This window comes from Podarcis erhardii (assembly GCF_964252035.2).
Source record: "Podarcis erhardii genome assembly, chromosome: 8".
In the NCBI taxonomy this organism is placed as follows: domain Eukaryota; kingdom Metazoa; phylum Chordata; class Lepidosauria; order Squamata; family Lacertidae; genus Podarcis; species Podarcis erhardii.
In genome coordinates this window covers 39,007,821-39,029,495 of record NC_138499.1, presented here as the reverse complement: position 1 = coordinate 39,029,495, position 21,675 = coordinate 39,007,821, and the positions used below count along the sequence as shown (strand labels likewise).

The 21,675-nt window shown below is 41.1% G+C and overlaps 1 protein-coding gene and 1 pseudogene across 2 annotated transcripts in view; one reads left to right on the top strand and one right to left on the bottom strand.

Annotated features, from left to right (window-relative positions):
• Positions 1-21,675, top strand: part of LOC309348968 (DGAT1/2-independent enzyme synthesizing storage lipids-like) — a 152,267-nt gene that overhangs the window by 110,430 nt on the left and 20,162 nt on the right. The gene's annotated exons all lie outside the window — the stretch shown is intronic.
• Positions 361-8,870, bottom strand: LOC309348884 (DGAT1/2-independent enzyme synthesizing storage lipids-like; annotated as a pseudogene). The gene is made up of 7 exons (XR_014161728.1): positions 8,688-8,870; positions 6,619-6,994; positions 4,626-4,790; positions 3,058-3,247; positions 2,021-2,081; positions 1,407-1,546; positions 361-558 (listed from the first exon to the last, which is right to left on the bottom strand). The product of XR_014161728.1 is annotated as a DGAT1/2-independent enzyme synthesizing storage lipids-like (transcript).

Below are 21,675 nucleotides of genomic sequence, written 5' to 3'. Positions count from 1 at the left end.
GCAGGGGGCAGAATGTGTCTCCCGCTCACAATCCCTCCCCTCCGGATGGAGGAGAGGCTTTACAGGGCTCAGATCTTGGAGCAGCCTTTTATACAGATAAAAGAAGTGTCACTGTTTTGATACAGAAGATTTGTAGACATTACTCTTTCAGATATAGCATTATTTCAAGGTTCAATTAAACAATCGCCTTCCCGTTACACTCTTTGATTCTGGTTCTACCAGTGTAAGTATCCAAAAGGGGGATTCTGGGAGTTTTGCAGGATAAGACAAGAAGGCACTTAGGCCCTTCAGCATGTACACCAAGGGCTGAGCTAATGAGCTAATGACCCTTCACAATAATTAATATACAATCCAGCACAATTCTGTGTATCTTAACTTGGCTTTAATTACATAATAATTAAAGTTTTCTATTACAGATGCATGATCATAAACATTACAACTGCTTTATATGGACTAGTCAGCTTTGGAATGCTTATCAAATCGTTCTGAAATAGCTCTTAATATATTTCCTGGCCTTTTTTGGTGTTTATCCCGAAGATTTTCAATTGCAGTCTTTGTCTGTTGAAAGAAGAACAAAGGAATATTGTATTATATCAATATATTGCAAAATGGATATTCACAGTTATTCATATCTGTGAGGAAATGCTAAAGGGATCAGAACCATTAGAATAAAGGATCCCATTTTTTTCCAGTTACAGATTTTTTTTTTTTACCAAGAGCACTGTATGAGAATGGCAGAGATACAACCAAACATAAGGGCCTTGGGCTGCTTGGTACGTATTAGTTTTCCTGCATGGTTGTTACCTCCAGTTATGTGAGGAAAATGGCAGAATTGCTATTGAGTTATATTTCACTATGCTCAGTGCTATTTTTCCAGAAAAAGAGGTGCCTGAACTCACTATGAACACCTCCCTCGTTCTCTTAGAATGGCAATGGCTGACAGGACTAGTGAGAAAAAACAGTCACCTCCTGGTTCCTTGCCTGAAAACAGCACAGCAGGGCATGGGTAAAATAGTAGAGTAGAATGGAGTCACATTCACGTGCAGAGTTGCAATAAATCAAACAAACATCAGAAGTTCTTCAGTAATAGTTTTATTGAGGATTAGGAGGGAACCCTCTGGGGCAGATTCTGGGGCATATGGTGAGCAGAAGAAGTCCTATTGCATGAGCAGATCTTTGTGCAGCACTACATAAAATGCATAGGTTTTTCATGGTCTCAACAAGTTCCAGAGAGGGAAAGCTGAGTGATGAACATAATGCACAAAAGTCTATATAATGAACCCGATCTCTGGTCATATAGAATGAGCAAGTCAGTAGGCAGAAACCATTTTATAGAACTGAAAAAGAGAAACCAACGGGGGGGGGGGGATCCTGCTTTTTTACTTCCAGGTGTAGAGTTAACTTACTTTTTCAGCCAGCTCTGCAGCTGTTATATTTGGATCATATGGGATGGGTTCTCCAATATATGTCCTCAGTTTCACTGGAAATCCTCCATATACGGGAAGGTAGAAAAGTCATGTTTTCTCATATAACCATCTTGTCAGCCCTATGTATGAAAGGGAAAAGAGTCTGTAAGAAAGCGATCCCATATCAAATTTGAAATTAGTTGGCATTCTGAGTTTTTAGCAATTCCAGTCAATCCATCCCAGAGAGGAAGCGTTAAATAGTATGAGTCCTTTGGAAAAGAAAAAGCAGCATATTCTGTCAGCTCTTCTCTGCTCTTTAAAAATCAAGGTCATAAGTTGTAAAATAGACTGCAGAATATGTTTTTTTTTCCTGCTCAGTTCCCCTCCATGTTGGGGTTCCTACCACTTTTATAGATTATAGCTATCTTTTAAATCTAAGAAAAAACTAATCAAGGACATGTTCACTCAGTCCTGAGACAGGCAGCACAACTTTTGCAGATCAGTGTACACTGAATAAACTCTACTAGAAAGTAGTAAAAAGATACTCTGTTTCTGAAAAAATGTATATTATTATAAAATATTTATTGCCTGAAAGCAGATTTCTTGATACTCACTTGACTTTCCAATGTTCCTGTATGCTTCACAAATGTTTTGTGTAAATATAGGGGTGATGGGCTAAAATAATAAAATCAAAAATCAAAATCAAATAATAATAATAATAATAATTTATTTATACCCCGCCCATCTGGGCGGCTTCCATAAAAACCAAAAATACAGTAAAATATCACACGTTAAAAACTTCCCTAAACAGGGCTGCCTTAAGATGTCTTCTGAATGTCAGGTAGTTGTTTATCGCTTTGACATCTGCTGGAAGGGCGTTCCACAGGGCGGGCGCCACTACCGAGAAGGCCCTCTGCCTGGTTCCCTGTAGCTTTGCTTCTTGCAATGAGGGAACCGCCAGAAGGCCCTCGGCGCTGGACCTCAGCGTCTGGGCAGAATGATGGGGTGGAGACGCTCCTTCAGGTATACTGGACCGAGGCCGTTTAGGGCTTTAAAGGTCAGCACCAACACTTTGAATTGTGCTCGGAAACGTACTGGGAGCCAATGTAGGTTTTTCAAGACCGGTGTTATGTGGTCTCGGCGGCCGCCCCCAGTCACCAGTCTAGCTGCCGTGTTCTGAATTAGTTGTAGTTTCCGAGTCACCTTCAAAGGTAGCCCCACGTAGAGTGCATTGCAGTAGTCCAAGCGGGAGATAACCAGAGCATGCAAAAGGTAGCTGAAAACTGGAGAATTATTTCACCCCACCTGCTCCACTTTTATTTTGGTTAAGGACTAGGAATAATGCTCCGCATCTGGTATTGCAATGACAAGCTTGATGTAATTGACTTCAAATTGCACATGCTGTCCCCCAGATTTTAAAGAATTGAAGAGGAAAAAAGCTATTTTTCTTTTTAAATGTAATTGATTTTAATAGCTTTAAAACAAACAAACAAAAAAAAAAACAGTGGTGGGAAATACAGATATCATTTGACCCCCAAACAGGGGATTTGCCATCCTCAACTACTTAGGATGCTAGATCAAGGATATCAACAGATTACGTCTTATCTAGGATAATCCTGAAGGCAATGCAAATTGCACAAAGATCACTCACCACTTTTGCCTCCAAAGCTATCTGAGCGAAACTGTGCGGTTACCCCACATTATGTTGTAGTCAGTACTGAAGTTTCCTTCTCTACCTCCGCCAGGGGAAATGCCCAGTGAATGGCCTTTCTTCAAAATTTCCACACATTCAGCTTTATTGAAATCTTTCAACGCGGCCGCATCTAAAACCGTCTTCTACCCTGACAAAATAAGACCCAAATAGAAGAAGAGTGTGGATACAATACAAGTGTCATTGTTCCAAAGATATTGCACTATTATGGATCACAAGCATAGCTCTCTGCCAATCCATTTCAATTAGGATTTCTGCTAATTCCTCTTTTGCTCAGATGTTCTAACTGCAGGCTTTATTGGGGAAGCACATTGAGTGGGGTTGAGTGCTGAGGTGGCCACCTTTTTAGACATGTGTTTCTCAAGTCAAGTCTGTAGTACATTCAAGTTTGCATTATGATAATACAGTTCATAGTGCTTGCCGCACCACCCAAAACTTCAATCCCTTTAGGCTGCAGAGCTTTTGGCTATAGTATATACTCACACACAGAGAGATACACACATGGCACAGAGGAGGCTATGCTGGTGCAAAACAGCAGATTCATCTACAGACATATGGGTGGAGAATATATGCTGCATTAATTAACCAGTGGAATACCTCCTTCCTTCCTTGCTTCCTTCCTTCCTTCCTTCCTTCCATCCACGACATTTCTGTCATCAGAGGAAGATGATGTGGGGGGAGTGGCAGTGGAGGGCCATGAACACTACAACAAGGGTGCCACATGTGTTTGATTGCAGTGTCACATGGGGGCATAAAAGCTGTGTGTGGGACTGCTTGATTGGCCATTAGCTCCCACCCCATCCCAGCTGCCACAGAGGATTTTGCACAGGTGGTTTGCTAGTGCAGATGCTCCCAAGCAGAATCCCATTCTTTGCGTTGTTCTTTCCAGTAGGCAATAGACATCTTTACTAATGACTGAATTTTGCAAAACTCTTTGTACTTGAGGAAATCAACAACTTAGAGATGCATTTTCCTAAATCTTGTCCTATTCTAGTATTAAACTCAGAAGCAATTATTATATGAGAGCCTGCAGTTACAGCATAGAAAGCAGATGTCACATTATCCAGATTCCTTCAGTTCTTAGATCCCTGAGGAAGAATGTAGACAAGTTGTTCAAGAAAGCATGAAATTTCTGCATGGAAGCACAGGAATTGTCTTGCAATTACTAGAGTAAAAGAAGAAGAAGAAGAAGGACTCTCATAGCTGTTTTGAGGTCAGGTCAGGTTTTCCTGCAATCTGTGATCAAGGGCCAAAAGACCCAGGTTGACATGCTGTATTGGAAACATAGCCTGATTCAAATACGATGCCTGAAACATTATTGGGAGAAGAGGTTGATGTTGTAAATGGCTAAAAGCAAGTTTCCAACTTATTTCATGTGTTGTTTTTCACCTGCTTGCCTGATACACTGTTTTATATTTTATAGCATTGTTTTATATCTTATAGCTTTATTTTATATCATATTTCACATATTTTATGTAAAAAAGCATGAGTTAAATTTAATAACTTACCTGGAAACCGATATATGGAATGATCAATTATTGTAAAGCACTCTCTTCCTGTCTCCTTGAAAAGTCTAGCGATAAGGAAGAAATAGTCAATAGTACAAACTGGGTGATAAAAGATAATAAGCACTGCTCCTTTAGGGAGATGTTCCATGCCAAAAACTTCATAACCTGGAAATAATATAAAATGCAATAAATAAATGTGATTTTGTTGAAAAATAAAAGGAATATTGCAATCTTTTATTGGAAGAAAACACTGTGGCTCAGAAAACTGAAATTTAAGATCAGTTAAAAAGCTCTCCTATGTGTTGCAGCATTCTGGATACTAGGTTGTCATCCACACGGACCAGGACTTTCTCTGTTGTGCTCACATAATAAATGATATTTCTCCTCTGCTGGAATCTTCGTTCCTTGCTTAATTTTGGGCGCAGGTGGAAAAAAAATTGCCTACTCTTTGAGTGAGCTGAAACTATGATTTGCTGTTTCAATCTCCTTGAAACTTTCATCAGGGGCGTCTTAAGCATATGCCTGACGCTTCTAGGCTCCCCAGAGCTGTCGACCTTTTTTTAAAGGGGGACCCCAAAGTTGTTGGCTTTTTTAAGGAGATAGTTGTTTACCTTTAGAATGGTGGCAGACGCAGTGACTCACAGCGCCAACTAACGGGGGTTCCAGCACCCAACGTACAGGGGCGTACGAACGTGGGTGCGGGTTCCATGCTAGGGGGGAACAAAATGTTGGGCGACACAGTTTCCGTGCTGTCCACCCGCTGCCTCCACACACCTCGCTACATGCCAGCTAACTGTTTTGGCTGGAATCCATGCGCTCCTATTCATCAGGACTTCTTGCTGCCGTTGGCGCTGTTGGTATGTGGTAAGTGGCAGCAGAGATGTTTCCTCTGCTGCCACTTGCATTCCCCATCGTTCTGCGCTGGCACGTCTCATTGGGCGGTGCTGGGAGCGTGTGATGACAGCGGAAAAGCCAGCAAAGGAACCCACAGCTCGGCACATGCAACAGGATGCATCGTGCAGTGCCCACAACGTTACATGGTGCTCCGGGCATGGCACTGAAACAGTTAGCTGCCATGCAGCTGGGGCAAGAGCCGACAGGCTCTTCTGCTGCGGGCAAGTTGGTGCGAGTTTGGGATCGAGCGTTGGAGTCCGGGGAAGAGCCGCCTGCAGAAGACGAACTCCGACGGGCTCTGCTCCGCTCGGCTGTCGGCGGCTCTTCCCTGGACTCCAACGCTCGGCCCTGGACTCTCAGCCTGGCACCCCTGTGAGCCCGGCGCTCGGGTGCCGTGCACCCCTAGCGCCAATGGATAAGATGCCCCTGACTTTCATATGGGTTATAACACTATATTTTCCTGAGCCTTTTTTATTTGAAGAACAGTATTACCCTTCTGTACAGAGTGTTGCACATTCTTTCCCCATCCTTAAGAGCTCTAATTTCAGGCATCTTCAGGCCATTCTCTGAATCACTTTATACAATGTGAGAAAACAGTTTCCCAGACAGATGCACCCTTGACCATGTCCTAAGTAGCCACAGGGTTTCATCCTTATGACCCAAGCTTGGTTTTAGTAATGTGTTTCTGATTTATGCTCCAACATCTAAAGCAACATTACACTCTGGGATGCAATGAGAACATAAGATGGATCCTCTTGATCAAGCCAAAGCTCTTTGTATTCTATCATCCTGTTTCTCACAGTGTCCATCCAAATTAGCAGCCATCACCACATCACCACATCCTTTGCTGACAAATTCCATGGTTTGTGTCCAGAGTTTATGCTTCAGGATTACCTAGTGATTTACCATGCTGAAGAAAATTGCACCCTCAAAGTCTCACTACACGATGATATACTCATTAAATTCGCTGTGTACCCACCACATGGTAAAAACCAGAAGTGGTAACTATTGTTCCAGGGCCTCAAGTCTGAAATTCTGATGCTCAGTTCTATGAAAGTATAGTAGCTGAATTATTGGTATGAAAGAAACATTTACTCACCATGCCATATCTTTCCAAATATATCTAAAACTTGATACGTAATTTGCTTTGGCTTTTTCCAACATTTGGTATCAAAATCAGTTTCTTGCTGGTTATTCCTCTTCTTGTAGACATAGAGCAAAAATGAGATTGCACAGACAAACAAATACGTCATTATAACGATTGAACAAGGCAAAATCAGAAGCATACACAACCACCAAGAGTGAGCCACTGAGCTCAGGTATTCTTCCAAGGAAGGAAAACTAATCCAGTTTCCCAGCATTTGAGTAAAGCAGCTCATGGTTTCCTGATATGAAGCCCCACGTGTATGCCGAGGAAGGAAACAAATCCAGTTAAACCTTCTTTGGTTTTGATGGTATTTTCCCCCACTGTTTACCCGGAAAACAGAAAATGCAGTATATCAGTTTGAAGTGCCATTCCAGAAGCATTCATGATTACATGAAATCTCCTGCCATTTAATATTTTCCCAGTTTTCCCCACTGTAACTTGCCAAGTAGATACAAGTAGATACAAAATGACAAGTGTATGACTCCATTTATTTCTTGTAAAGCAAGCTGGTTTCAGTCCACTGCTGAAGTATTAAGGAAAGTGAGAAAGGGTCACTTCTCTTTGAGTCAGCAGAAATGGTTCCCCGCCTCCTAAAAGTGCAGCTGCATGCATCTTGTGACTGTCTTCTTTGTGTTGCTGGGCAAACTAACACATATCCCAGGATAGATAAAGAACTCAAGTTTCAGCATTCACTGTTGTGGGGCATTGGAGACATGGATACTGTTGGAATGATCTGGGGAAAATGTGTTGGATATGTGAAGAGCTTATCTGAAGGAAGTTAGACACATTGCAAGACGTCTACACAGAGGGAACTCTGGCAGTTGCAGGACTTTTTTGAGCAAGTGGACTTTGCACTTTCTGTGTGTACTTTTCCTCAGCAAAAATTTTATACGTCGAAACGCTCTCTGGGCTCAGAGAGTGAAGACTTCTTGTAGCAGAGACAGTGTGTGTCTTTGTGCCCCCAAAGTAAAAGTGATCTCTGCTACACAGTTGTTTCTTGTACTGAGGCTATCCACTTGACTCGAATTATATGGAGTGAACACAACACCGAACAAGAGGGAGGGTGGGGGAAATAGTGAGCTGATGGGTGGCAGCATTTTGGAATTCACTGCAAAGTGCCTCTTTCTGGGGATGTGAAGTGGAATAGCAGCATTGCTGCCAGAGAAGAACAGATGCCGATGGCCAAACTCTGTTTTCACTGTCTCTAGAACTTCTTTCCGGTTGGGTTATTGGGGACCATGCCACAATACACAACCATTGCATTTTTGTTTACAAATTACTAAGTCATCTGAAAACAGACCCTTACATAGTTGAATTGCATATTTTTTATTTTACTCTCTCTTCACTACATCTTTCAACAGAAAAGTATGGGAAAAGAGACAAAATTGATAAGGGTATGCGGGCTTTAAACCACAACTGTTTTGATTCCAATAATAGCTGTGTTACAGGAAGGAATTAAATTTCTGCTTCTCAGTGTTATAGTATCTGAAAAATTTCATCTCCACAAGTAGCGAACATCCTAGTTGTGTTTTAAGTTGACAATGTGGAAACAGGCTAAGATTTTCATACAACTGGTTTTTACACACGCACGTAGACAAGACAGCATTTCTCTCTCTCTCTGCTGATCCCTGAACAGGAACTGACGGATAACACAACTACTAGCACATTTGCAAAACTAAGCAAGAATCATTTGTTGAGATTGCAGGGGGTTGACTAGACCACCCGTTGGGCCCCTTCCAACACTACACTATATGTTCTATGAACAAAAACTTTTACCAAGTGAGGATTAACAATTAAGATCCACCCTCTATTGTGTGGGCAGGTAATCCCTCCCCTTACCTGGCCTGGTTTCCCTGGCAACACTTCCCCCAGGTGGGATTGGACAACTCGCTGGGGTAGGCGGGGACCTCCAGGTATCCCACCTGAGGGAAGGCAAAGCCTATGCTGATGGGGCCACTCCAGATCCAGGGCTGCACGCAAAAGGCGCCCCCCGTTTTAAGTGGGGAGCGGTCATTACTTACATTCCTGGTAAGCCTAAATTGCCTTCACTTTGGTCACCTCTCTCTGAGAGCAGCAAAAGTCTTGTCTGGTGCTCTACTTTTTCGTAGGCTAATTTCCACCACTATGGAGACACGTCCCTTTATGTGGAGGTTTAAAGAGACTGATGTGGGTGTGCCATCAGTATGAACAAACCAAGCATTGTGAAAAAGAGAAAAGGCTTGGGGATGCTGCTTCTTGGATGTCGTGGCCATTTGTAATCAAACATAAAGTATGGAGTCACACCTACAAGAATATTCATAATGTACAATTACATACTGGGTCACAGAAAACCAGTTCTTGACTAAGTAATAAAGTTAGGAATCGTACTCGCAACACTCTGTCTGCGATTCAGTCATAGACTCATTGAGAACAAATATCCATGGCTTGTAAAAGCCAAACAGAACCAGAAAACATAAAAAGCACATGTATCTTAATCTCACTAGCCACTTCATGAATCTCTTGAAGAAGAGTTAAAGCTAATTAAAACTCATTAAAACCACTTTGTTGTTTAGTCGTGTCCGACTCTTTGTGACCCCATGGACCACAGGAAGCCAGGCACTCCTGTCTTCTAAAAGGCAGATAAAAACCACAGGCCTTTCAGAGAGAGATGTTGCCTTGCAAGCTGCTGAGTCCCTTCCAGGCACTGTCCTACTTCATCGCCTGACACTCCTGAGAATATGAGGGAGCCCTGTTTGCTTCAGTGTTGAGGAAGGGACTTGAGAGCCAACCTGTCAAGTGCCTACCTTAATTCCCAATTCTATAGCAAGACTTTGACAGAAGTGGTGAGCATGCCAACTTGAAAATTCCTGAGTATTCAGGAATCCACCAGATACCATAAGTCTCTGGGAACAGACCACCTTAATGGATCCCCCAGCCTTATAGAAGGGCACTGCATCATCACTTCGAATTTCACCATCGAATTATCCTTCTCAGACAATGGGCTCAGCGCAAACTTCCCTATGAATGGATTTCTGCCTTCCCATTCCCTTGGAGAGACCTGAACTAGGGTATGTTCTGTCTTATGTGTTGGGCCTTTAATTTACTGAGATGGTCTCATGGTTGCCATGGAGACCAGGACCTAGTGGTTTTATGGTCAAGAGCCATGTGTTGTATCATTTCTGGTCTGTGAACAGATAATGTAGGAGGATAGAGACTGCTCTATAAAAAGAGGCGATAAAGAAGAAAATACAGTTATAAAAGGGGAAATCAGTGAAATTTATAAAATATAAGTAGAAAAGGGGGCTCAAGAATGCAAGGCTTGGGTCTCCCCCCCGCCCCACGAGATGACTCCGGCCGTTAATTATTTAAGATTTATTGGTTCAACAAAAGCCCCGGTTGGAGCTCCACTAATTTCAGTCTTGAAAATGGAGCTCCACTAATGTCAGTCTACGTTGAAAAGGCTGTCCATAAGAATAAAATAAAATTATTATAAATTTTTTAGAGATGGTATTTAACACCAGTCAGATTAAATCAAATAAACAAGGAATATTCGGTGTTATGTTGCAGGGGATGCCAGGAAACGGAATTATGTTCAAATGGGGTGGGGGTGTAAATATGTGCAATTTTTTTGGGCAAAGTATGTTTAAAGAGATCACAGAAATCACTGGGTTAAAGCTGATCAAAAGTTCAGAGGTAGCATTATTATCAATTTACAATGGGGTGGAAGGGGTATGTCATTTATTCTTCTCTTAGTCCCTCCAGATTTTATGCCATGACGGGGGGGGGGGGGGCTACTCTTTACCTCCCTGGTGTGGATCCTATATATCTATATCTATATCTATATCTATATCTATATCTATATCTATATCTATATCTATATCTATATCTATATCTATATCTATATCTATATCATCTATATCTATATCTATATCATCTATATCTATATCTATATCATCTATATCATCTATATCATCTATATCTATATCTATATCTATATCTATATCTATATCTATATCTATCTATATCTATATCTATATCTATATCTATATCTATATCTATATCTATATCTATATCTATATCTATATCTATATATATGTCCAAATATATATAAAATTGCCCAAATTGGCCTGATTTCTTTTTACTTTATAGAGAAGTTGCTGCTTTAATGGTGGCACTTGAGGCGTTTTGCTGAGAGGTCTTGATTGCACAGTGTCTCTGCGTTCAATATTGGAGCTTCCGTGGCTCCCTTCGGAGCTTTGGAGACTCCTAGGGAGCGTTCTCCGACACCACTGGACCCTTCGGAACCAGAATTTTCCTTATGGGCTTTTTTAGAGAAGGTGCTTTGCCCAAGCTCCCTTCCTGCCTATTTGCAGCAATCGGGTCACTCAGGGCGACCAATCCCCATCATCCACCATAGCCTGCAGCAGTCCACAACAATACATTGCATTTTTTAATATAATAATTTTTAATAATTTTTCATTAATAACAATCCAATATAGACCACATTAATACAATACCAAATCATAATTCAATTTAAAAAGCCAATTGTCAGATTTCAAATTAAACATTTTGGTTGAGTTCCCATGTTCTGATTTTAGGAGATTTTTTAGGAGATGTAGATTCCTTTTTGCTGCTTCAATCCAATTTAACCCAAATAATACAGTTCCTATGTTGATCCTTTATTTTATCAGCCACTGATGTGTTGACTTTCATTCGTATTTAACTGTTCCATATCCTTTAATTTGCAAGAGGAGTTTATATCTGGTAACTTTCTGTGTGGAATGTTTTTTTTTTTTTTAAAAAAAAGTTCAACCTTCCTTTCTTGTTGCAATCAATCATTTCCAGCATTTCCCCCTTGCCCCAAGGACTCAATTTTACTGCGAGTGACCTTTCACCACCTTGCTTTTCTCAAAACCGAAAGTGGTCTGGCATCTGGCCATTAATCTGGGCAGACTTCCAGCATTTTCTTTCAATACTTTCCCATCTGATAACAAGTTGATATCTCATCAACACCATAATAAATCAAAGTTAGAATCCTCCGTGGGAGGGTATTGCCACAGAACATCCCAATATGTTCTATGCAGTTTCATTCTTTGAATTAATCCATAAGCATTATAAAGTTCTGATTGATTCCCTCTTGCAATCCATTAATAATTGCAATCCATTAGTAACTAATTTTTTGCTTTGGTGAAGAGATGCCATATTATTAAAAAAGCATGGTGAATATATAAAGAGAAAACAAAGGCTTCTCTCTACCACATACCAATCCAATTATGATTAAAATCTTCCCCAGATTGAGACCTTGGCACTCAGTGGCTGATTCATTCAACAGCAGGTTAACTTGTCTCCTTCTTCCAGAACATGCCTGCTTCTCAAGTCTGAACTCGGATATATCTTAAAAAACAGAAGAATCTCTGTGCATGGTGACCATGTTGGAGAGTTTCCAATGCATGCAGGGCATTCAGTAGGAGCGGGAGGCAGCTACTGGGCGATCTGCGAGTGAGAGCGCTCTCCCCGACCTGGGGGGGGGGGGTTTGCAATGATAATTATTCTCAAATTATCCTTAATTGGCTGCATGCCCTTGGTCTGCTATGGTGAGAACCATTGTTCACCATGGCGTCAAAAAACGGAAGTCCGCAATCTATTCATAACGATTACGATTATGATTACGATATCTTTATTGTCATTGTCCCATGCAGAACAATGAAATTTGAAAAACTACGTAAAAACTACACGAAACTACCACAAAACTACATAAAACTACATAAAAACTACATAAAACTACATAAAACTACATAAAAACTACATAAAACATTCAAAAACCCCTAAAAACTCTAAAACCCCATTTTAAAATAGGCTCTCCCTCTCTGCTCACTTTCACAAAAAGTTTGAGAATTCACTGTCCCAAGGGAGGGAAGTAACTCATGGCTCTTGATCATAAACCCTATAGGTCCTGGGGCAGCTCAGGAATCATGGCTTTTGTGGCAACCATGAGACTGTCTCAGTAAATTAGAGGCCCATTAGGCAGGGTATGGATGTGGGTGGCACTGTGGGTTAAACCACAGAGCCTAGGACTTGCCGATCAGAAGGTCGGTGGTTCGAATCCCCGCGACGGGGTGAGCTCCTGTTGCCCGGTCCCAGCTCCTGCCAACATAGCAGTTCGAAAGCACTTCAAAGTGCAAGTAGATAAATAGGTACCGCTCAGGTGGGAAGGTAAACATCGTTTCCGTGCACTGCTCTGGTTAGTCATGCTGGCCACCCGGCTCCCTCAGCCAATAAAGCGAGATGAGCGCCGTAACTCCAGAGTCAGCCACAACTGGATCTAATGGTCAGGGGTCCCTTTACCTTTACCTAGGTAGGGCATACCCTGGTTCAGGTTTCTGCAAGGGAGTGGGAAGGCAGAACAGAAATGCATCGGTAGTGGGGTTTGTGCTGAGCCCATTGTCAGATAGATCATTTCCCTTTATAAATCCTAATAAAACCTGAGAAGTTGATCTGAAAAATCTTTATTTGCATCAGCCACTAGCCATAGGAATACAATAAAAGAAAATGTACCGGAGATAGAGGTAAAAACTTAACTATACAAAATATATTTTGGAGGTTTAGATCAATAATCAAATAATCAAATAATAGATCTTATTCTAATTGCCCCCACTAAAAACATTGCAGATTTTGCTGCCACCTGGTCATCTTGATCCGCTGGATGAAAGAACACAGTAGCAATGGTTGAGCAACCCAGCATGGACAATAGAAGAGGGGTTAATACCCTCACTCCTCAAATCTTTATAAAGAGTGCAACCAGAAGCTCATGAGCCACTGACTCAATAGTGCCATCTCCACATGGACATCATTGTTTTTCCAGTGGAATTTTCTGAAATTGACCCTCAAGTACAGCTGAAGGCAGTTTATTCAAGCTTGCGAAAGTGAAAGCACGTCTGTATTTTGGAATTGTTAAATTTTGCAAATAGGGTGGCCAAGTGTCAAAATGACTAGGTAGAAAATAATCATACCATGGACAAAATTGCCTTATTGTGGCCAAATTATTCTGTCGCTCAATTAGGTGCTGTCTAATTTAATTATTTACTTTACTGAAGCCCAGTGTTAATAACTGTTGTGATGATAAACCAGAAAAGTAAAACTTTTGGTTGACAATTTTAGTCCAAGCACTCTGATGACCATCTTGCAATACTAAGGGTAGTAGACCAGTGGGTTTAAATTTAGGCAAAGCCTATAATTAAATGTCCTACACCAAACCTGTAATTCAACTGAGGGGAGACTAGCCTCTAAGCGCAATGAAGCATTTGGAACACAGGATGGAACAGAAAAAAATTGCCTTAGGAACTTAGGTTGAACAGCTTCTGTAGATCCAAGATAAGGGCCTGTCCAAATCTGATCCCATGCAATAACTGTGCTAGGGGATTAGCTTTAAACAGTGCTGATGCTATATGATTGCCACCTTTTGTATGTAAAAAGCCTGTCAGAATTTTGGCGCTTTGAGATGCTTTTTCCTTTGCATATTTCTGATGTGCTCCCCACGACCCTGCTGACTGAAAAACAGGGCAAAGGTATTTAAAGACTTTAACTTGTTTTATCAACATACCATCTATAAGTCCTATAATTTCTTGAAAATTTAGTTTTCTTTAGTTTGACTTCTTGCAATTCACAGCCAGGTGTTCTCTTTGGCAGTATCCTGAGAACACCCTCATCAACCTTTTTAGGCGCACTTTTGTTTGCGATAGTAGCACCATTTATTTAATTATTAGATTATCTAATTATTTATTTCATTTCTATATCGCTTTATATTTTAAGAAAAATCTCAAAAGCAGTTTAAAACACATTAAAACATCAATAAGACAAATATAGACTATACAGTCAAAGCAACATAATTAACTAAAAAAACAAAACAAACTAAATTAACCAAGAAGATTTCAAAATAAAACATTACAAAGGAGGTAAACTACAGAATACACACTCCACAAAGTAAGTTAACAAAAAACAAAACTTAAACATTTTTTAAAAAAACTACTGCTACGTGAGGTCAAATATAAAATGCACATTTAAAACAGCATAACTAACTAACAAAAGAATAAAACATTATCATAAGCATGACACAGCTCTTTGGCAGGCACTAAAAGATGGGACAAAATAATCCAATAGTTAGGGTTTGTCATCAGGCAATGTCCCTCTGGTCTCACCAGGCACCGCTTTAGTAGAACTGGTGAGTCTGGGCCCCACCCCCTAGGCCAGGTGGAAAGGGCCTTGCAGGGAGCGGCCTTCACGACTCACAGCAATACCTGAGCTCAGTGGATCACCCAGGGTGGTTATTTATGCTTCTGATTTGCTTTATCCATTATTGAGAATAGTGCATTTGGTTCTCTGTGCTTCCTCATTTTTGCTCTGTTTTTACAAGAAGATGAATAACCAGCAAGAAACTGAGGCTGAGAGCAAATTTGGGGGCATTCCAAGGCAAGTTACAGATATGTTTAGAAAGATATGCCATGGTGAGGAGACAGAGCCAGAGCAGCCAGCTGAGATGTTATCACTGGAGAGTATTTCTGACCCCCCTTCTCCCAGAACCCGGCGTTTGTTGAGAGTGCAAGAGCAAAAGACTCAGAGCCAATTAGCCGCCGGTAGCCACTGTAAGGAAAAGTGCTGTTGGTAGGAAGGGAGTGGAGAGGATCTTAGTTGGAGCAATGCCATTGTCTCTCGCTGTGATGATTGAATAAAATCATTAGTAAGAACTCTTCTTGATTTTCTCTGCTTCTTGCTGCCACCGGGGGGGGGGGGGAGCGGATAAAATCCCCCAAAGCCTGACAATAAATATAGAAATATAGATATAGATATAGATATAGATATAGATGATATAGATATAGATATAGATATAGATGTAGATGTAGATGTAGATGTAGATGTAGATGTAGATGTAGATGTAGATGTAGATAGATATGATCATCATCATATTGTAAACCGCCTGATGAATTTCAGTTTTTAATGAGTCTGTGACTGAATTGCAGGCACTGCATGACAGAGTAAAATGGACCAACATGTATGTATGCGATTATTGCTCTGACTTAACTGACAAACGCATGCTGGACTTGGTGCCAATGGAAGAGCTTTTACTGGAGCAGCACTAGGATTCTATATTGTAAACAGAACATGTTATTAAGGTTTGTGTATTACATCATGTTCTTACCTCACACACAACTTATAGTGGGAGAAGCCACCAGCAAATGGAGGTAACACACTTGGTCCATACCTACCTTTACCCCTTAGTCAATAGCTGGTGTTCTGTGACCCAATATGTTGTTATGTGACATGGCTGCTATTGTAGGTGTGACTTTAATTACAATAATTTTAATTACAAATGGGCACAACCTCTTAGTGGTCTTTTTCACAATGCTTGGTTTCTTCATACAAATGGCATCACAGTCTCTTTAAAGCACCACAGAAAGGGACCTTTCTCCATAGGGGTGGAAATTAGCCTACAAAAAAGTGCACCAGACAGGACTTCTGCTGCATCCACAGAGAAGTGACTGAAGCAAAGGCGATTTAGACTTACCAGGAATGTAAGTAAAAAAAATTGTTCATAGAATCATAAAGTGTAGAACTGGAAGGGATTCCAAGGGTCATCTAGTCAACCCTCTTCAATGCAGGAATATCATCAAAGTCTCTCATTCAGTTTGAAACCATAGTAGACCCTGCTTCGTTTGCAAATGTCCTGTTGTTGTTGTTTAGTCATTTAGTCATGTCCGACTCTTCACAACCCCATGGACCAGAGCACGCCAGGCACTCCTGTCTTCCATTGCCTCCCGCAGTTTGGTCAAATTCATGCTGGTAGCTTCAGGAACACTGTCCAACCATCTCATCCTCTGTCATCCCCTTCTCCTTGTGCCCTCCATCTTTCCCTCCCTTTTCCAGGGAGTCTTCTCTTCTCATGAGGTGGCCAAAGTATTGGAGCCTCAGCTTCACAATCTGTCCTTCCAGTGAGCACTCAGGTCTGATTTCCTTAAGAATGGAGAGGTTTGATCTTCTTGCAGTCCATGGGACTCTCAAGAGTCTCCTACAGCACCATAATTCAAAAGCATCAATTCTTCAGTGATCAGCCTTCTTTATGGTCCAGCTCTCACTTCCATACATCACTACTGGGAAAACCATAGCTTTAACTATACGGACCTTTGTTGGCAAGGTGATGTCTCTGCTTTTAAAGATGTCCTAGTAGTTGTATTATTTGTCACTTCCTGTGCAGGAGTCATCAGACTCCTGTGTGTAAAAACTAGTTGTATGAACATCTTAGCCTGTTTCCACACTATCAACTTAAAACACAGCTAGGATGTTCATTTCTTTTAGGCAGGGTTGATTTGAAGCTGGGATAGATATGGATGGTAGCTAATGTCAAGTGTACACTACTGTCCAAGCCAACAGGGGGAAAGCATTGCATGCAGACTCAGATATATGCGAGATAAAAACATGTTGTTTTAGCTGAAACAGTGCCCCTCTGGAATGCATCATTCCTCAAATACCAGTGCTGAGGGCTCCCCTATTCCTAGCAAGGGTGGGTGGAAAGGATGTTTTTAAATAGTAATAATAATAATAATAATAATAATAATAATTTTAAAAATAAATTTTCCATTAAGAACATCCAGTTAATATCAAATCAAATCATAATCCAATTCGAAAACAAAACAAAAAAGTAAATTACAATCTGAATTATTTATTATTGCCGTATTTTTCACTCTATAGGACGCACTTTTTCCCCTCCAAAAATTAGGTGGAAATGTGTGTGTGTCCTATGGAACGAATGCAGGCTTCTTGGCTTCAGCGATAAGAACGCAAAGGCTCCGAAGCGCAGAGGGCGCCTTCTCGCTCTCCACGCTTCAGGGATAGCCGCCCGAAGCCTTCAGAGCGCAGCGCGAGTTCCCACTGCGCTCCGCAGGCTTCAGGTTCCTTTCGCTGAAGCCAGGAGAGCAAGACTCTCCCGGCTTCAGCAGAAAGGGAGAGCTGAGCAGCGACCCTTAAGCCAAGCGGGAGGAGAAATGGAGGGGGTTCCGTTTTTCATGCAGCTTCACTGAAGGGGTGCTAAGCAGAGAGGGTGAGATTTTTTTTTTCATGTTCTCCCCCTCTAAAACAAGGTGCATCTAGTGGAGCGAAAAATATGGTAGATTTCACATGGACTTCCCATATTCTGGACCTCTGAAGAACTCATCTCACATAATGATATGATGGCTGAGTATTGTGGCATGATCTCCAATAACCCAGAAGCATGGTTCGCCAGAAGCAGCTTAGTCCTGCTGACCACATAACCCGGAAGCTGTACGCCAGCTCCCTTTGCCAATAAAGCGGGATGAGCGCCGCAACCTCAGAGTCGGCCATGACTGGACCTAATGGTCAGGGGTCCCTTTACCTTTTACCTATGTTTCCAACACAGCATGTCGACCTGTGTCTTTTGGCCCATGATCACAGATTGCAGGAATACCTTATCTGGCCTCATAACAGCTATGAGATTACTTTCTACATTCTTCCTCAGGGATCTAAAAAATGGGGCCAACTGGATAAAGTGACATCTGATTTCTGTGCTGTAACTGCATATAATTGCTTCTGACTTTAATGCCAGAATAGGACAAGGTGTAGGAAACTGGGTCTCCAACTTGATGATTTCTTCAGGTACAAAGATAACAGAAAACAGGGCCCCACCCGAACACATGGCCAATCAAGCACTCCCACACAATGCTTTTATGCTCCCATGTGACACTGCAATCAAACCCACGTGACACCCTTGCTGGAGTGTTCATGGCCCTCCACTGCCACTCCCCACACATCATCTTCCTTTTTTATTATATAAATAATCTTTATTACTTTTCAAACTTACGACAGACAAGAGAAAAAAACAAAAGAAGAAACAATACAATAAACAATACAAAACACAACCTTAACACTAAATTGAACAAAACAAAACAACAACAATTTTAAAAAAAACATATAGCATACCATTTCATTTCTTCTGCATGCACACAGCAGCCACAGCAAGGAACTATGACAGCACCAAAGGGTTATTTAAATAAGGAAGGAAGGAAGTACAGTAGCACAGAGTGCTCTGTTTGGGGGTTGAATTTGTCCACTGGGTGAATTAATGCAGCATATAATCTCCACCCACTTACATGCGCATGAAAAGATGGACTTATGTTGGTGTAGGCAGGATTCAACCAGCATGGGCTCATCTGTGCCATGTGTGTATCTGTCTCTCTGTGCATGCAGCAAGGCACTGTGGCCTGTATTTTTTGTGAATGGTTTCAGAACTCACAGGGTTAAGGAGTTCTGGGTGACGTCTCTCCATTCCTGAGGCGTGACTAGAGGGAGTGGCTTGATTCCACTGCCTGTTTGTCTCTGCTTCTTTGTGGGACGGAAGCAGCCATGAGTGCTCTGAGTCCAGGGAAATGCAGAAGAGTTCTGTTTTATTGTTTTACTGCTTGAATAAAGACTGAGGTATAAACACACTAATGACTGAGTGTGTTTGATCTTCTAAACACCGGGAGCGACAGCATGCTGTGTTATTACTCTGCAATTGTGGCGGACAGAGGATCGAAGCAGCAAGTGACGCAGTGGAGGGAAACGTGCCGGGCTGCAGTTCGATTAAGCTACGGCTAATTGGGGTCATATACCAATTAGCTACGCCACGCCTTAATATTTTTATCATAATGCAAACTTGAATGTCATTCGGTTGTACTACAGACGTGACTTGTGGAACGCATGTCTAAAAAGGTGGCCACCTCAGCACTTCCACGAAATTCTACTTGAAAAGGATTAGCAGAGAACTATGCTTGTGATCTGTAACAGTGCAATATCTTTGGAATAATGACATTTGTATAGCATCCACAATATTTCCTAAATAAGCATTATATAAAATGCATTTTCTTTCTATTTGGGGCTTCTTTTTTCAGGGCTGAAGATACTTTTTGATTCCATCAATTTGAAAGATTTCAATAAAGCTGAATGTGTGGAAATTTTGAAGAAAGGCCATTTACTGGGCATTTCCCCTGGTGGAGCTAGAGAAGGAACCTTTAGTAATGACTACAACATAATGTGGGGTAACAGCACAGGTTTCGCTCGGGATAGCTTTTGAGGCAAAAGTGGTGAGTGATCTTTGTGCAATTTGCATTGCCTTCATGATTATCCTAGATAAGACGTAATGTGTTGACATCCTTGATCTAGCATCCTAAGTAGTTGAGGACGGCTAATATCCTGTTTGGGGGTCAAATGATATCTGGAGTTCCAAGTATTTCCTACTCCTGCTTTTTTTTTTTTTAAGTTATTGAAATCACTTACATTTAAAAAGAAAAATAGCTTTTTTCCTCTTCAATTCCTGAAAATCTGGAGGACAGCATGTGCAATTTGAAGTCAATTGCATCTGGCTTGTCATTGTAATCCCAGGTGGGGAACATTATTCCTAGTCGTTAACCAAAATAAAGGTGGGGCAGGTGGGGTGAAGTAATTCTCCAGTTCTCACCTTTCTTTTGATTTTGTATTTCTTCTTATTTTCTTTCAGCCCATCATCCCTATGTTTATACAAAACGTTTGTGAAACATTCAGGAACATTGGAAAGTCAAGTGAGCAAAATATCTTATATTCTTTGGTTAATCAAGAGATCTGATATCAGGCAATAAACTACAAACAATTGATTAAAAAACCGATCAAACCTTTACATAGCTTTCTTTCCTTTACTTATTTCCTTGACCTCCTCCCCCCTCCCCCCTTTGTATTCTAGTTCAATTAGATGTCTCAGAAAATCCTTTCCAGCTTTGTTTTTATCCTAATAATTTATCTTAATATACTGTAATTCTCATCTCTCACCAATTAAAAATCAATTTTTAGCCCAGTCCTTTATATTATTTCTGCTAAAACCACATTAAAACCGCATTACTTCATTCCAACAACCTTCTAACATTCCTTAATTCTGCAATGTTTCTGCAGATAAACTTTAAATTATTTCCAAAACATTCTCTTCTTTCACCAATTAATCATCCATTTTTACTTTGTTTAATCTTATTTCTAATTAAAACTAATATATTTGAACTTAATCTCTTAAAACATTTCCCCTAGGGTCATAAAAATTTCATTCCACGACTTTTCCATCTCTCATTAAAGTTTTTTTTTTTTTTAAATCTCCATATATACACTTCAAATTCCCAATCTTCTTCCACCGTCTCCCCTCTTCGGTCTCGGCCCCCGCCATCAGTTCCATCAACCTCCCCGCGTCCATCAACCTGGAGATCTTATATCCGAGGCTCTTAACTCTTCTTTATTTCCCTTCTGCCGATCTTCTTGACAATCCTTAATGCTAAAAAGCAGATCTCGGGGGAGCTCCATCCCAACGATGCTTATATTCCTTCTTGACAGGTCCGCCAGACTTCCATAGTTAAAGCCAGGGCCCACAAAGTATTCCAAATCTTGTTTCACATTTCCAAGTCCAAAGGCCCCCAAAGCTCCCATCTCCTCCTGGCTCAAATTCATATTCCAAAAGTCATTTGATCCCTGCATAAGGGGATCTCTCCACCTTTCCTTTTCCAGATCAGGCCAGGCACCCATCTTCAAAAACTGGCTTCTCCTAATTACAGTCATATAAGGCCTCAAGTTGTAATCCTCCATTTGCCTCTTTAGGGTTAAGGCTTCCCCTTGTTTTGCTTTATACTCAACAACAGCAACTTTCTCCTTTTCTAATTCATCAATTTGTTCAGTTAAGAAAGATTCTTGTGCCGGGTTCTTGTCGACTTCTATGTTGATACCCACTTTTGTTCCCAAAATATCAATATTGGTAGCCATGACATCCATCTGTTTATGCAGCTTTCCCAACAGATAGATTGTCCTTTTCAGAACAGACGCTACTTCCTCCTTTGCCGACATTCTTAAGATGTTCAAGGTCAGAACTAGTTTCTCACAGCCTTTATCTTAAGGCCAATATCCCAGCTGCACTCTTGTAACAATGTCCCAAAACTCCCTCTAGAGGAAAACAGTCTCCAATTGTATCAATCCTTTCCA